This window comes from Camelina sativa, chromosome 9 (assembly GCF_000633955.1).
Source record: "Camelina sativa cultivar DH55 chromosome 9, Cs, whole genome shotgun sequence".
Classification (NCBI taxonomy): domain Eukaryota; kingdom Viridiplantae; phylum Streptophyta; class Magnoliopsida; order Brassicales; family Brassicaceae; genus Camelina; species Camelina sativa.
In genome coordinates this window covers 15,367,037-15,382,656 of record NC_025693.1, presented here as the reverse complement: position 1 = coordinate 15,382,656, position 15,620 = coordinate 15,367,037, and positions in this window count along the sequence as shown.

Here is a 15,620-nt window from a genome sequence, read left to right as displayed (position 1 = left end):
TTTTTTTTTTTTTTTTTTTTTTGTCAACTCTTCTTCTTCTTTTTCAATCCAAAATTTGCTACTACGTACGTACTACTATGTTGCAAGAATACTCTTAATTATTTTTCCTTTGTAGACAATTTACCTCCAATTGGCTCCTTTGAGCTGACGTAGTAAATTCCTATGTTGTAATTTGAATATTTTAAAACAAAGATATATTTATAGAAATTGTGAACAATCTATACAGATAATTGTGTTTTTGTCAACAGCTGACATAGTAAATTCCTATGTGCCCTCGGTTTTTGCACTGGACCGTGAGACAGTGTGTCGACGCTTTGCGGACCATGAAATGAGATTGTCACCGTGGAAGATACAATAACCAGAGGTTGAGCGTCGTGTGGAAGGACAACCTTCCGAGTCGGCGTCCATAGATGCTACGAGTCCGGAAGTCTTGGTAGGGTATAGCTGCAAACCAAAGTCGAGTGTGCCTTTAACGTACCTTAGTATCCGTTGAGAGCCTTGTAATGGATCTCGCGAGGATCATGCATAAACAGACAGACTTGTTGAACGGTGAAGGAGATGTCCGGTCTTGTAAACGTCAAATATTGAAGAGCGCCAGCAAGACTACGGTAAAGGGTCGGATTAGCAACCGACGAACCAGTCCTGGCGGCGAGTTTAGTGCGTGTATCGGCCGGTGTGGTGCAGGGGTTACAATGAGTCATGTTGGCTCGATGGAGTATATCAGCTGCATAGTTTTGTTGGTTGAGGAAGAGACCAGATGATGTGATCCGAGGACACGGTCACGGTACGATCGCGGTACGGACGCGGCTTGGACTCTCAGCCAACTTTCAGTCGGTGAAGCTTTTCACGGCCGAGGTTCTGGGCTTCGGTTCTAGGGAAGAATCAAACGATAGAAACGGAGTTTGAAGGAATTCAAACGAGCCGTTCGGGAGATACTTCAGGAAGCCACGAACGGTTCAATCGGTCAGTACGGATGCGGGACGAGCGGGTGGACGTCTTCGAGGGAAACAATTGCGGAATGATTTGAGATGATTCGAGGGGACTCGAGAAAGATGAAAGAGGACAGATGGAAACGTAGTGAGGGGAAAATACGGATGGATCGATTGACGACACAAGAGGTTTGGCTCTCCTCTTGATACGGTCGCTAACAAGGGCGAACCCGGTTCGCGTCTTGTTAGGGTTTTCTCAAGGTTCAATCCCGGATTGAAGAAAGAGAAGAGTGAGACAAGTTTCAAGAATCTCTCTTGAGAAAAGTTTTATTTTCATACAAGTCTAAGGAGGAACAAGGGCTTAAGAAGAGTTTAAATAGCTAGGTCTAGGTAGGAGCTTAAGGACACGCGGATTCATCTTGATCCGCACATCGTCCTTTTGACGTGTCCCCTTTACAAAGAGAACACATCGCCACCTTTTGACTAACACGCTTAGCCACAAACACTCTCCAACGTTCATAAACATAGGATCAAAAGAGAATATTCTCAAGTTCAAAATTAAACCAAAAATAAGAGGGAAAGAGAGATAACCGCCTTGGCCTTGCGCGTGAAGCAACTTAGCCTTTAGGCGTTTTGCGTTTAGCTCCATGCCTCGTTAAAACCTCCTCCGGTAAACCCATTGGGACAAACCCGGAGTGAGGAAAAAGAGTACACTTCCTCGCTTAACGACTTGACCGTCTTCACTCTTGGGTAAGAGTGAAGACTAAGCGGACTGAGCCTTCGGAGTCTTCGTTGGGTGGCTGGTGTCGGACGTAGGTTCGGACAAATAGGTTGAGCCGCTGTTTGGCCGCCTTTGCTGAGCTCTTGGAACGTGTGGTGGCTCCGGGAAGGATCGTTGGAGCCTTGGCCACGTTTGAAGAGGTTGCCCTGGTCGCGTCCGATGCGTCTTGGTCAGGCGTCTCGGTCGCGTCCGGCGTGTCTTGGTCTTCTTGGCTGAGGTCGCGTCCTGCGATCACATCATTCCCTCCCCCTTGAAAAGGTTTTGTCCCCAAAACATCTTCGTCTTCACCTACATCAAACGGAACGAGGTCAGTGACATTGAATGAGGTGGATGTACCAAACTCACCTGGAAGCTCAAGTCGGTAGGCGTTATCGTTGATCTTCTCGATGACTCGGAATGGGCCATCTCCTCGCGGGCTGAGCTTGTCCTTGCGTTTCTGCTGGAACCTCTCCGGCCTTAAGTGTAACCAGACCCAATCACCAGGTTTGAACAGCATCGGTTTACGTCCTCGGTTGAGGAAGCGTGCATACTGCTCGTTCCTTCGCTCTATGTTGGCTCGGACCTCCTCGTGCAAAGCCTTGACCATTTCTGCTCGTGCGACTCCGTCTTGATTCTCGGCTTCATTCGGTGGTATAGGGAGGAGATCCAGGGGCGTCAAAGGCTTGAATCCGTATGCGACCTCGAATGGCGACCTTTTCGTAGCTGAATGCACCGCTTGGTTGTATGCAAACTCGATGATCGGAATGCACTCGAGCCAGGAGCCTTTGTTGCTGGCGATAGCTGTGCGGAGTAAGGCGCCTATTGATCTGTTGACGACCTCCGTTTGGCCGTCGGTCTGAGGGTGAGCCGCGGTGGAGTACAGTAACTTCGTCCCGAGCTTGCGCCAAATAGTTCGCCAGAAGTGACCAAGGAACTTGGGATCCCGATCGGATATGATGGTGCGCGGAACGCCATGAAGCCTTACGACCTGACTGAAGAATAAGTTCGCCAATTGCACAGCATCATTGTTCTTATTGCATGGAATGAAGTGAGCCATCTTCGAGAACCTATCAAAAACCACCATGATACTATCTTTATGCGCCAAGAGGGGTAGGCCGAGGATGAAATCCATGGAGAGATCGATCCATGGTGCGGTGGACACGGGCAAAGGCATGTAGAGGCCATGCGGGTGAGTTGTCGACTTGGAGGTGCGACAAGCTATGCAACGGCCGACGTGCTTTTCTACCATACTTCGCATCTTTGGCCAGTAAAAATGCTCCTTGAGCACGGCCAAGGTCTTGGTGATGCCAAAATGACCCGCTAAACCTCCACTATGGGCTTCACGAACTAGCAACTCCCGGATAGAACCATTTGGTATACACAGCCTTCGACCTCTGAACAGGAAACCCTCGTGAATGTAGAACTCGGTGTAGATTCCTTTCCCATGGTTCTGGAAGCAATCTCCAAACTCAGCATCTCCAGCATAAGCATCTTTGATGCTTTCAAAACCCAATACGCGCGCGTCCATTGTGGTGATTAGTGCATGCCGTCTCGACAAGGCGTCGGCGACTACGTTCTCCTTGCCCTTCTTGTACTTAATGACGTATGGAAACGACTCAATGAACTCCAACCATTTCGCATGACATCTCTTGAGGTTGGTCTGGCCGCGGAGGTGCTTGAGAGTTTCGTGATCAGTGTGAATCACAAACTCTCTCGCCAATAGATAATGTTGCCAAACCTCCATGGCACGAACGAGGGCGTATAACTCCTTGTCATACGTAGGGTAATTAAGCGTAGCTCCACTAAGCTTCTCACTAAAGTACGCCACCGGTTTGCCTCCTTGAGTCAGGACAGCTCCGACTCCAACTCCCGACGCATCGCACTCAACCTCAAAAGTTTTGTTGAAGTCGGGCAATGTAAGCAAGGGTGCTTGCGTGAGGCGTTTCTTGAGCTCGGTGAACGCCTTGTCTTGTTCCTCTCCCCATCGAAACTCGCTGTTCTTCTTGATCACGGAGGTGAGAGGCGCGGCGATCGTACTGAAATCTCGCACAAACCTCCGGTAAAAACTGGCTAGGCCGTGGAACGACCGGACTTGAGTGATGCTCGTTGGCGTGGGCCACTCCTCTATTGCGCGTATCTTCTCTCCATCGACCTTGAGGCCCTGCGAACTCACAACAAAGCCTAAAAAGACCAATTCATCAGCAGCAAACACGCACTTTTTCAAGTTTGCGTAGAGTTGCTCTTCGCGGAGGGTAAACAAGACAGCCTCTAGGTGTTTTACATGATCAGTCAAACTAGAGCTATATACCAATATATCATCAAAATAAACCACTACGAACTTATTGATAAACGATCTCAAAACATGGTTCATAAGACGCATAAAGGTAGAGGGGGCGTTAGAAAGACCGAATGGCATTACCAGCCATTCGTACAAACCCTGTTTTGTCTTGAAGGCCGTTTTCCACTCGTCACCCTCCTTCATCCGAACTTGATGGTAGCCGCTCTTCAGATCGATCTTTGAGAAGACACTGGCGCCGCTAAGCTCGTCTAGCATGTCATCGAGGCGTGGAATGGGGTGGCGGTATTTGATAGTGATGTTGTTGACGGCTCGACAGTCAACGCACATCCTCCATGATCCGTCTTTCTTCGGGACTAGTAGCACTGGTACAGCACACGGACTCAAACTCTCTCGGACGTAACCTTGCGCCATGAGCTCTTTGACTTGTCGCTCAAGCTCCTTCGCCTCTTCGGGGTTGACATGGTAGGCTGGCCGGTTGGGAAGCTGCGCTCCTGGGACTAGATCGATCTGATGTTCGATGCCTCTGATCGGTGGTAGGCCTTCGGGGAGTTCTTCGGGGAACACATCGGCGAATCGCTTGAGGACGCCGCGTATGACCTCCGGTAAGGCTTCTAGTGAACCATCAAGACCTGAAAGCAATGCATCTCGAAACAACATCAAAATCACTTGGGCTGAGTCCTTAAGGGACTTTCTAACATCACCATATTGAATCAGGAAATTCTTTTTATCGTTCGAGTCTTTAGACAACTTGTCTTGCATTTCATGTACTTGCGTGGGGCTCAAGGGTTTCAAGCAAATACGTTTGTTGTCATGAACGAAAAAGTATTGGTTAGTATGGCCGCAGTGTGTGGTGCGCTTATCAAACTGCCATGGGCGCCCCAATAAGAGGTGGCTAGCTTGCATAGGCACCACATCACAAAGAACTTGATCCTTATACGGACCGATACTGAATGGGACCGTGACTTGTTCCTTTACTTGGATCACGGTCTTATCATTTAACCATCTCAAGCGATAAGGGCGAGGGTGGTTTGTGGTTTCAAGAGAAAGTTTCTTGACAAGACTGGAACTTGCCACATTAGTGCAAGAACCTCCATCTATGATCAAGCCACAAACGCGACCACTTACAATGCATCTCGTTGGTTGGCGTCATCCGTGGCTACACCGCCGTTCAGGATGCGGCGTATCATGAGCAGTTCTCCGACCTCGGGTTCCGCAACAGCTTCTTCCAGCTCGGTTTCTCCTCGCACCATTTCTTCAGTGGCCTCATCGTCGGACTCGATCTCGCCAGCCTCAGTCAGTATCATCGTCCGTGCGTTCGGACAATCACGAGCGTAATGGCCTCTCCCTTGACACTTGAAACATACAATGTCGCGGCTCCGGACGTCGGTGGTGTTGCGTCGCGGATCTTGGCGCTCATTGGTGGCCGGCTCCCTAGGTTTGAACCTTGAGTCCGCGCTGGTCGCCTTTGGTTTTTCCGGCAATCGGTTTGATGGCGACGCGTTAGGAGTCCAATTGGTAGCTCCTTGAGTTCGGCCACGAGGCGCAGAGGCGCTCTTCTTCTTGATTTGAGTCTCAATTTGCACCGAGAGATGCAATAACTCCTCAAAGGTTTGATAGGGTTGGCGCTCGACCTTGCGTGCAATGCGTTCTTGCAATCCGTCCAAGAACTGAGCCATGAGTGACTCTTCGGAGTCATCGACTTGCAACCGGTTGCGCAAGTGTTCAAATTCTTCGTAATACTCCTCCACGTTCCGTGCGCCTTGCGTTAGTCGCCGAAACTTCTTCTGGAGCTCGCGGTGGTAGTAGGGAGGCACGTAGCGCCTTCGCATCTCTGCTTTCAAGACCTCCCAAACAGTGATAGGTCGGTCGCGGTTGCGTCGTTGTTCAGCTTCCAGTCGATCCCACCAGGTAAGGGCGTGATCGGTGAATTGTGCCACCGCATATTGGACCTTTCGTAGCTCCGGATAGGCATGGCACGAGTATAAGTGGTCCATGCGACTTTCCCATTCAAGATAGGCCTCGGGGTCTGACTTGCCTGCGAACGTTGGTGGGACCATCTTGTGGTTCGGCTCATAACGTCTCGGACCTTCGTCGTCTTGATCATCATAGCGATGTCGTCGTCTCGGCCTCGGTTCAAAGTCCTCATCGGACTGATCACTCGCTGGCTCGCGTCGTGGTCGCCTCGCGGGTAACGGATCTTCGCGAGGAGGNATCACGAGCGTAATGGCCTCTCCCTTGACACTTGAAACATACAATGTCGCGGCTCCGGACGTCGGTAAGGTTGTGTCGCGGATCTTGGCGCTCATTGGTGGCCGGTTCCCTAGGTTTGAACCTTGAATCTGCGCTGGTCGCCTTTGGTTTTTCCGGCAATCGGTTTGGTGGCAACGCGTTAGGAGTCCAATTGGTAGCTCCTTGAGTTCGGCCACGAGGCACAGAGGCGCTCTTCTTCTTGATTTGAGTCTCAATTTGCACCGAGAGATGCAATAACTCCTCAAAGGTTTGATAGGGTTGGCGCTCGACCTTGCGTGCAATGCGTTCTTGCAATCCGTCCAAGAACTGAGCCATGAGTGACTCTTCGGAGTCATCGACTTGCAACCGGTTGCGCAAGTGTTCAAATTCTTCGTAATACTCCTCCACGTTCCGTGCGCCTTGCGTTAGTCGCCGAAACTTCTTCTGGAGCTCGCGGTGGTAGTAGGGAGGCACGTAGCGCCTTCGCATCTCTGCTTTCAAGACCTCCCAAACAGTGATAGGTCGGTCGCGGTTGCGTCGTTGTTCAGCTTCCAGTCGATCCCACCAGGTAAGGGCGTGATCGGTGAATTGTGCCACCGCATATTGGACCTTTCGTAGCTCCGGATAGGCATGGCACGAGTATAAGTGGTCCATGCGACTTTCCCATTCAAGATAGGCCTCGGGGTCTGACTTGCCTGCGAACGTTGGTGGGACCATCTTGTGGTTCGGCTCATAACGTCTCGGACCTTCGTCGTCTTGATCATCATAGCGGTGTCGTCGTCTAGGCCTCGGTTCAAAGTCCTCATCGGACTGATCACTCGCCGGCTCGCGTCGTGGTCGCCTCGCGGGTAACGGATCTTCGCGAGGAGGATTCATAAGTTCAATCCTCGTGAGGCGATCAGCTAGTTGCTCTAGGCCGGTTCGTAATGCGGCGAGGGTGACACCAATCTCTGGTGGCGCTGGTGGAATTTCTTCGGCCATCGTACGGACTGGTTGTTGGTGACGTGGCGTGGCTCCGCGGTATAGGTTTGAATTTAAACCTCGCAAAAAGAAAACCACACGTGAGTCTCACACACTCAAGAGGACCACACAAAGATTCGTTCCACTAACAATGATTGAGGACAGCCATGACACATGCAATCCTATGACTAAAACAAATAAAGCAAAAGCAAAAGTAAAAGTGCTACGCGACAAGAATTGCTTTATGCCTAAGACCGGAAACACAAAAACTAATCGCGAAACTAGCTTTATGGATCTAAAAGTGAGCTCGCAAGAACACAAAGGAACAGAGATATGAACACGAAGAACAAATGCGAATTCTAACAACCTAAGCGGACGAAAAACAAGCCTAAGCATGCACCAAATTAAACCAAAAAGAACAAGCGAGTCCTATGGAGCTAAAAGATGCAAGCTTTAAACTCAAAAATTGAAACTTTAAAGGAACAGAGGGTTCTGGAAAGAAACAACCTCGTAGGAGCTTTGAAGCTCTGATACCAAGCTGATGTGACCCAAGGACACGGTCACGGTACGATCGCGGTACGGACGCGGCTTGGACTCTCGGCCAACTTTCAGTCGGTGAAGCTTTTCACGGCCGAGGTTCTGGGCTTCGGTTCTAGGGAAGAATCAAACGATGGAAACGGAGTTTGAAGGAATTCAAACGAGCCGTTCGGGAGATACTTCAGGAAGCCACGAACGGTTCAATCGGTCAGTACGGATGCGGGACGAGCGGGTGGACGTCTTCGAGGGAAACGATAGCGGAATGATTTGAGATGATTCGAGGGGACTCGAGAAAGATGAAAGAGGACAGATGGAAACGTAGTGAGGGGAAAATACGGATGGATCGATTGACGACACAAGAGGTTTGGCTCTCCTCTTGATACGGTCGCTAACAAGGGCGAACCCGGTTCGCGTCTTGTTAGGGTTTTCTCAAGGTTCAATCCCGGATTGAAGAAAGAGAAGAGTGAGACAAGTTTCAAGAATCTCTCTTGAGAAAAGTTTTATTTTCATACAAGTCTAAGGAGGAACAAGGGCTTAAGAAGAGTTTAAATAGCTAGGTCTAGGTAGGAGCTTAAGGACACGCGGATTCATCTTGATCCGCACATCGTCCTTTTGACGTGTCCCCTTTACAAAGAGAACACATCGCCACCTTTTGACTAACACGCTTAGCCACAAACACTCTCCAACGTTCATAAACATAGGATCAAAAGAGAATATTCTCAAGTTCAAAATTAAACCAAAAATAAGAGGGAAAGAGAGATAACCGCCTTGGCCTTGCGCGTGAAGCAACTTAGCCTTAAGCGTTTTGCGTTTAGCTCCATGCCTCGTTAAAACCTCCTCCGGTAAACCCATTGGGACAAACCCGGAGTGAGGAAAAAGAGTACACTTCCTCGCTTAACGACTTGACCGTCTTCACTCTTGGGTAAGAGTGAAGACTAAGCGGACTGAGCCTTCGGAGTCTTCGTTGGGTGGCTGGTGTCGGACGTAAGTTCGGACAAATAGGTTGAGCCGCTGTTTGGCCGCCTTTGCTGAGCTCTTGGAACGTGTGGTGGCTCCGGGAAGGATCGTTGGAGCCTTGGCCACGTCTGAAGAGGTTGCCCTGGTCGCGTCCAATGCGTCTTGGTCAGGCGTCTCGGTCGCGTCCGGCGTGTCTTGGTCTTCTTGGCTGAGGTCGCGTCCTGCGATCACATCACCAGATGTGTTCCGCGTGATTTCGATGCCAAGAAAATAATGGAGCTCTCCAAGATCCATCATTTCGAATTCCTTGCTAAGCAAAGAGATAATACGGTTGAGCAGCGACGTGGAAGATGCGGTGAGACCGATGTCATCCACATAAAGAAGGAGATAGGCCCTGCCGTCGGCGTGGTTATACACAAAGAGTGATTGGTCGCTTTTGCTTTGTTTAAAACCGATCCAACAAGCATACTCTGCAAACCGTTGATTCCATGCGCGCGGAGCTTGTTTGAGGCCGTAGAGGGAGCGTCGTAGTAGACAGCAGTGGTCAGGTTTGTCGAGATCGCGGAAGCCCAATGGCTGATGCATATAGACCGTTTCATCAAGAGTGCCATTGAGGAAGGCACTTTTGATATCAAGTTGGTGGATTGGCCACTGTCGAGAGAGAGATAGATCAAGAACAAGGCGGATAGTAGCTGGCTTGACGACCGGACTGAATGTCTCATCGCAGTCCACACCGACTTCTTGTGATTTCCCATTTGCGACTAAGCATGCCTTGTACCTTGAAAGATTGCCGTCTGCACGAAACTTATGCGTAAAGCTCCACATTGAACACACAATATTATTGTTTTCAGGCCGTGGTACGAGGTCCCACATCCTCTTTTTAATTTGAGCGTTATATTCCTCATGCATGGCTGGATTCCAGTTAGGATCCTCTAGAGCTTTAAGGTGAGATGAAGGGAGGGGAGAAAGAACGGTGGTATGAAGAGAGAGGGGTTGTCTCGGCTTGGAAATGCCTCGTTTACTACGTGTCACCATAGGGTGAGACGTCGCAGGTGGAGGTGTAGCAGCAACTGGCGGAGCCGGCGGGGGTACCGGTTCCATCAGAGTGGGTGGCTGCGGAGGTGCTGTGTTTTCGACTGACGGTGTATAGAGGGGAAGAAGGAGAGTCGATGGTGGGATAGGCACATTTGTGGGTGCGACGGAGGGAGGAGTTTGTGTGGTTTGGGAGAAAGGAAAAAGAGACTCAGCAAAGGTAACATGACAGGAAATTATTACCTTGCGAGTTTGAAGATCAAGACATTGGTATCCTTTATGATTGGTGGGATATCCAAGGAAGACACAGGCGGTGGAACGAGGAGCTATTTTGTGTGGTGTGACAGGAAGGAGATTGGGATAGCACAAGCAACCAAAGACTCGAAGGTGAGTGTATGCGGTTGGCTTGCGAAAGAGTTTGGTATAAGGAGTTTCATTGTTGATGGAGGATGAGGGGAGGATATTGAAGAGGTGAATAGCCGTTATGACTGCTTCTACCCAATAGGAAGGTGGCATGGACGCCTGGAAAAGAAGAGAACGAACGCAATTGTTAAGTGTTCAGAGCATACGCTCGGCTTTGCCATTTTGTTGGGAAGTGTGAGGGCAAGAGAAGCGAGGAACGATGCCATGTTTTGAAAGATGGGAGAGGAAAGTGTTGTTTTGATATTCACCACCATTGTCGCATTGCAACGCTTTTATGATGCGGCCAAACTGATTAGATACATAAGCCATCAATTGTAAAAATATTGAGAAGACATCAGATTTTTTACGTAAAGGAAAAACCCAAAGAAAATGAGTAAACTGATCAATGTAAATGACATAATATTTGAAACCCGTAATGCTGGAAACGGTGAGGTCCAGACATCAGAATGAATTATTTGAAAAGGTTAAAAAACAGTAGAAATAACAGAATCAAAAGGTAAACAAATGTGTTTCCCCAACTGACAAGCATGACAAAGAGGCATGTCAGTTTTAGAACAATTTATTGTAGAAGAAGAGATAAGAGATTGTAGAGTAGTGTTTCCCACGTGACTGAGACGACGATGCCACAACATGGTGTTGGGAACCGTGGAAATCATGGCTTGTGGAGATGGAGAAGATAGAATGGCCGATGGTGGTGACGTGATGGAATATAGAGGTCCATCGCTGTTACATCGGATAAGCGTGATCCGAGTTGGGAAGTCCTTTACACAAAAACTAAACGGATCAAATTCCACAGAGACAGAGTTATCTTTAGTGAATTGACGTACCGAGACAAGATTTTTGATGATAGAAGGGCAAACTAGGACGTTTTTTAAGGTGAAGAGGTTGGCTATTAGACATGATAAGAGAGTGACCAAAAGCATTTGTAGGAATAGAGGATCCATTACCGACTATAACCGATGGGGAAGAGTCAAATTAAAAAGAGAATGTAGGGTACCTGGTTGTGCCGTGAGGTGGGACGTTGCAGCAGTGTCCATATGCCAGTTGCCATCCACCGGATCTTGCACCATCATTGTCCCAAAAGTGGCGGCAAGGCTTGGTGGGAATTGTGTTGGTTGAACAGCCGGAGGTGGTGTGTGTGGAGAGGACCCGAGAACGCCAGCAGCTGCAGGATGAGTGGCTGTCAAGTAGGCCATAGGTTGGTGTGGCCAATTTCTTTGTGGCCACGGTGAGGTCGAAATTGGAGGTTGATACCACGGAGGTGGCATACGCCAGTTAGCGCCCCAATTCCAGTTCTGTCGACCACGTCCTCTGCGACTGTAACTCCGTCCGCGACCGCGTCCTCGACCGTTGTTATTGTTACCGCCGTTGTAGTGACCTCTGTTGGAGGTGTTGTGACGATGAGAGTTGTTGTTATAGCCGGAAGATATGTAGAGCGCACTGTGAGAGGAAGAATCGAGAGAGGCAGAGGTTGTTTTGACTTGTTTGGAGAGACGTCATTCCTCCTCGGCAAGCATGGAGCGAGCAGTGGCAAACGATGGGAAGGGTTGGCGATGTTTGATGATGTTGACAATGTTATCGTATTTCTCGGTGAGACCACTAAGCATATGCATAACGAGTACACGTTCGGTGATAGGAGAATCAACATTAGTCAATAGATCCGAGAGAGTCTTCAGCTTCTGGCAGTAGTCATGGACAGAGAGATCGCCGATGGTGAGTGAGCGGAGACCGTTTTCAAGTTGGATAGCTCGAGCCTCCTTGTTGTCTCGGAAGAGATTCTCGATGGATGTCTAGATCTCTCGAACGGAGCTACGGGTTTTGAGAATGGTGTCGAGAAGGGAGGGGGATATGGTGCCGTAGATCCACATTTTGACGATGCCGTCCCGTTCCTTTCAAGGAGTGTCCTCGGCATTGGTTGGAGTATATGTTCCGTCGAGATGGCCGTAGACGCCGAAGCTGTAATAGTGAGTCTCGAAGAGTTCACGCCAGGCGTCCTAGTTCATCTTCTGCATGTCGAGGACGAGAGGGATGTGTGACTTACTGTGAGTCACGGTAAAGATTTTGTGAACCGGTTGAGCCATCGAGGAAGGAAGGAAGAGAAGATAGAATAAAGAAGAGATCTAGTGTTTTAGGAGAAGGAGCAGAGGGTAAGCGAGAGAAGAGAATAGAAGAGAGAAGAGGAAGATGAAAGCGGCGGAAGATTTTTTTTTTTCAGGGCTTTGATACTATGTTACAAAGCAAGACCTGATGCCCTCTCTCATTACATTATGTCACCAATATATACAAGAGTGTATGAATGCCGTGCAAGTAATATCTATATAAATATGAGAACAGAATATTACATATTCCCTTGTCTATCAAAAGCCTTATTGCAAGAGAGAACCCACTGGCTTGTTACGACATCACACTGTATTCGTTCAAACCTTGTTACTAGCTTATACGTCGGCTCCTATTGCTCCCAAGTGCTTGAAGCTCCATGGCTTCTTAGACCGGAACTCATGTTGTCGTATGTTTGAGTATAATTCTAGATTCTCTCGGCCAACAACCCACATCTGACATGTCTAGCAAGTTACTCCAAACTCCTCCCAGTTTCCAAGACCACCTTATCAACGTCATCTAGTCAATGCTTGACAGTGACCATCATGTTGTCCATTGAGCCTCTCGTTGATGAACTGTCGACAAACCTTGACATCACATGTGGTAAATTGCTTTCTAGCTCTTGCCTCAAAGCTCTCTTGGATACTTTGTTGATCTCTTTTAATTTCCTTTGGCATTGGGAAATGTCTTTATGTATTGTGTGCAAACTTTGGATCTTGAAATCCACCTCTTTGTACTTTGTTTCCATGAATGAATGAAACCAAGTATTTTGACCAAAACAAGAGTAAATTGAACATATTAAAAAGGAAATAAATAGATAAAAATGTGTCTTTATATTGTATATTTGAGAGGATAAATACATATCAAAAAGGGATATCTTATGTATCCCCTTTATAATAAAACGAAAGTACACAACACTCTTTTGTAGACTATAGCCCTGTTCGTTTGCAGAGTCGCGCGACACCTTTTAGCGACACCAAAATAACACTAATTTGATTCGTTTATTTTTGACCCAACAATAAAGCATCTTATAAAAAAAAAAAACAGCGACAGATTTTTTGTTAAATGAGACGCTGAAAAATTCAGCGACGGCCAGCGACGGAAAACAACATGAGCAGAAAGGAAAGCAGCGACAGCAAACAGAAAACCAGCGATAGCAAAGAAGAAAGAATTCATTGATGTCAGTGTAATTTACCGTCGCTGGAAGGTGTCGCTGCGATACTGAAACGAACAGGGCTTATATAATTTTAATAAGTTGGTTACAAATAGATTATAGATTAATTGGTTACAAGTTAAATAGTGGGTGCAACTTTAATTTATTTCCGAAAATCTTAAAGAGAATATTCAAAAAAATCATTTAATATCATCTAACTTACTATATTAATTTCCTTTATTAATTTATCCATCCATATTAAAATCTTTTGATATCTAACTTAACATATTAATTTATTAATTATCATTATACTTCACCTCTCATTTTTATATATGAGTCTATTTTGTGAAACAAATAAATTATCATATTATTTATTATAATTATAAAAATAGTTTTATTTCCGGATATACCAAAAGTTGAATTTTTAAAAACCAATATAATTTGTTCAATCTATAAAATATTCAAGCTTTAGTAATAGTATTCTTTAAAAATAATATCTATTGAAATAAAATTTTTACTGAGTAATGTGTCAAATTTGAATATTTAAATTCAATTTCATTAACAATATAAAACTTACAAAATATGTGTCTTTCAAGCCATCATATTTAGCATATGATTTTATTGCATAACTAGGTAACAACCCGCACATAGTGCGGTATAAAATAATTATTTAATGTTTTTACTGTAATTTTTATTTACAAAATCTATTATATTTATGGGTAATTGAAATATTTAAAATTTGATTGTGTAGTATTTATCTATAAAAGTTTTTTGTATAATAATTAAAATTTAACCCGTGAGAGTTATTATAATATCAATCTTATATTATTATATCATATGAACAAAAGGTTCTTAAAATTCATTTTAAAATTTTTATGAAAATATAATTAAAGGATATAATTAAGTTAAAAGATAATATAAAATTTTAATTTTGGGTGTTAATTGTATTTTTGGAAAAATATAATGGTAAATAAATGTAAATATTTTTAAAAGCTGATGACAAATAAAGGAAAGAATGTCCTGAGCTCTGTAATGCTGATACCTCAGCTTTTTTGCCAAAATGTTCCTCTATTAATATATAGGGGATGTTTTATGCAAAAAAAACTTTTTAAAACAATCACATAATTTATATTTTATATTAAAATTATAATTTAAATAAAATGAATTTCAAACCGTGCTCTAGTACGGTCTTAATCTAGTCGATTTTTTATTTCGGTGAAATCTTACTTTACTAAATATGGATAGCTTACAAATTAAGAAGAGAAAAAATATCTTCTTCATTTCACCAAGATTTTTATGTGACATCGGTTTGATTCAGCCATGGTGAGCTCAGTTTCCGCTTGATTTTCCCTTGCTTGGTTTTGTTTTGGACTATATCTCTTTTGATTACACTTCTGGCTAGTTAGATGAACTTTATGTATTTAACTTTTATGTATTTTGTGCATCTTTGCTAGTTATTATGAAATTTATGTTATTTCACTACAAACTCATCTGAGGTGAGGGCTTAATTCTAAGAGTTTAAAAGTTTTCATCAGTGGTAATCAATTGTTCGATCTATGTGGTACTAAACTACTAATAGTAATAATCATCGTTTTCATTGACGCAAGCACATAGATGGTGAAATAATTTATATAAATAAGTTAATAAAATACATAGATACTAGATCAAGACCCCATGTATACCGCGGAACGAATTTTTATAAGTTTAATCTATATAGTATTAAAATATATGTCTAAGTTTGTTATCTAAATATTTTCAAGAATTGATATATCTCTTATGATGATATTGAATTAATAATATGTATATAAGTGAATGATATTATGTTTCCCTTGTTATACACAATTTTTTTGTCTAATTTTTGTCTCTCTAGTAATCATTTTTTACTTAAAACATAAGTATAATTTGTAAGTTTAAAATTATGAATATTTTTTTGACCCAGAAAAAAGATTTAAAAAATGTTTAAGTAAAAGAAATAATATCCTTTTAAGTTATTGTTCGTATGGCTTTGTTTGGGAAACTAAATTATCCTTTTAAGTTATTCTAGCTGATGAAAATAATACATTAACTATAATAAATGTCTCTTCGAATCTCTTTGTAAGGAAGATGCAGCGATGATTTAAGGTAAATACTAATCATGTCTATTCACGCTGTATCATGAACTTACTATAGTAGAGGAAGGTGTATATACAGCGATGATAACTAAGGTAAGGCCATTAAATGTCTCTTATAATCTCTTTGTATTTG